At 39.9% G+C, this 2,311-nt stretch overlaps 1 non-coding gene across 1 annotated transcript; it reads right to left on the reverse strand.

Annotated features, from left to right (window-relative positions):
* Positions 1-1,875: 1,875 nt before the first annotated feature.
* Positions 1,876-1,982, reverse strand: LOC118489579. Its single transcript, XR_004887600.1, has one exon. It is a non-coding gene; the product is annotated as a small nucleolar RNA R71 (small nucleolar RNA).
* Positions 1,983-2,311: the final 329 nt, after the last annotated feature.

Consider the following 2,311-nt stretch of genomic DNA (forward strand, 5'->3'; position numbering starts at 1 on the left):
TTCACACAGATTCAAATCAATAACCGTATCTAATAACACCTAAAACCTCTCTCATAGCGATCATCTCGCACAAAAATCAGGGTGTTCTTCCAACCAGAAATTTTAATCTACAATAGATTACAATGAGCCCTAAATCGAACTCGTATACAAGCGAAAAAAAGCATGATTGTTCATCATCAGAGAATTTTGAAAGAAGAACGAAGAAGAAGATGGATGATTCAAGTCAGAAAAACACTACAAGCGGACGGCCTAAACTACCCAAAATCAAGAAAACAATATTTGAGTTTCGTAAAGGTTCGTCGTTCTTGTTTGAGTTCTTTGAAGTGTAATGGTGTTTTTTTAATTTAAGATAGTTTTTGCTAACAGAGAACAAACGGAACTGATCAATTGTTCGATGGTGTTAAACCTAGGGTTTGGTTGAATAGGAGTGTTATAATGGTGTTTTATAGTTCAATGAGTTAATGTTTTTATTTGATAGGATGTTAATGGTGTTTTTTGTATGTTTATCAGTTAATTGTGTTATAAAGATTGTGGTTGTTGTTGTTGTACATGGTGTTTTTATTAGATAGGGTGTTATATGGCTCAGGTTTAATTGTATTGTTATTTTTGTTGTTGTATGGTGTTATATGGTGCTTTTAAACATAATGAGCAGCTATGTGTTATATGGTGGTTTTAAAGAGGTTGAGTTAAAGATATGATTTTTTTTGTATGTATGGTGTTATGTATATTGTTACATGATGTTTTTAAACAGAGTGAGTGATGTATGCAAAATGCAACATATAAATTACATCAAATATGGCATAAAACTAACCCTTTTTAGTACTAATGTTGGGAAAAAGTATGTTTTGTCTTCCTTTTGTATTTTCAGGATTAAAAGAGCTTAAATGGACAAAAGAAGCAAAAATAAAGCCAAATCTAACAACAATACAAGAAAAGGAATAAACGTGGCATGCCCAACCCCCCGACAGCATCAAGTTTTTGGCGCCGTTGCCGGGGACACAAGGATTTTAAGAAAGTTAGGAATCAACGGCCTAATTGTTTTTTCTTGTTTTTCTATTTTTTTAGGATTTTTCGTAAATTTTCAGTTTCTGCAGAGCTCAGCACGGGCCGTGCCTGGTCGAACACGGGCCGTGCCAAGCATTGTTACTGGCAGTTTTTATTTTCCGAGTTACAGAGAGTTGAGCACGGGGTCGTGTCGGTGCAACACGGGGCCGTGTCGAGCTCCCTAGTAACAAGGATCCGGAAAACAATCACTGTATCTCCGACCACGGGCCGTGTTCATCTAATCACGGGGCCGTGGTCAAACTTCTGACCAACGTTCTTTTTTGTTTTTATTGAAGGACTTGGAACCCAGGCGCCACATCTGAACTTTCCACGCAGTGTATGAGCTCCAGTTCTAGTAGAGACATAAAAGAACCTCTAGAAGAACCCGAACGCTTTCTAAGAAAAAGACTTAAAGGTAAAAACCAAGAGAAAGTTTCGGGGGACCCACTTCCAATGGTGGACCAACGTACCCTCATAGATTACCTACGTCCCACCGTTGGTAATCTCGGCGCCGCTATCAATGCACCGAATGTCGAGGCCAACAACTTTGAACTTCGGCCGCATTTGATACAAATGCTCCAAAACTTCGCAACCTTCCATGGGCTTGCGGACGAAGATCCCCATTTACATATTACTAAATTCTTGGAAATATGTGATACTTTTCGGATCAATGGAGCATCAAACGACGCCATCTGCCTGCGAATGTTTCCGTTTTCACTAAAGGACCGAGCTAAGGCTTGGCTAAATACCCTCCCAGTTGGCTCGGTAAACACCTGGGATGAACTAGCCCAAAAGTTTCTATATAAGTATTTCCCTCCTGCTAAAACGGCTAAATTAATGACTGAAATTAACACATATTCACAAGAGGACGGGGAATCCTTATATAAAACTTGGGAAAGGTTCAAGGAGCTACTAAGGAAGTGTCCTCATCACGGTCTTACGGTATGGCAACAAGTATCCACCTTCTATAATGGGTTGTTGCCACACACAAGCCAAACACTCGACTCTAGCTCCAGGGGACTTTTAGGAAATCGCCGCCCAAATGAAATTTATAATCAAATTGAGGAAATTTCTCAAACCAATTTTCAATGGCACACTCCCCGAGGCACGAAATATATTGCCCCGGGCGCCCATAAGGTTGATGAGAGCACTTCCTTGCAAGCCCACATCGAAGCCCTTTCTTCAAAAATCAAAAAGTTAGAAATGACAAAAACGGCTTCGGTTATGGCTTGCGAGGGGTGTGGTGGGCCACATGAAAATTGGAGTT

This window comes from Helianthus annuus, chromosome 17 (genome assembly GCF_002127325.2).
Source record: "Helianthus annuus cultivar XRQ/B chromosome 17, HanXRQr2.0-SUNRISE, whole genome shotgun sequence".
NCBI lineage: Eukaryota > Viridiplantae > Streptophyta > Magnoliopsida > Asterales > Asteraceae > Helianthus > Helianthus annuus.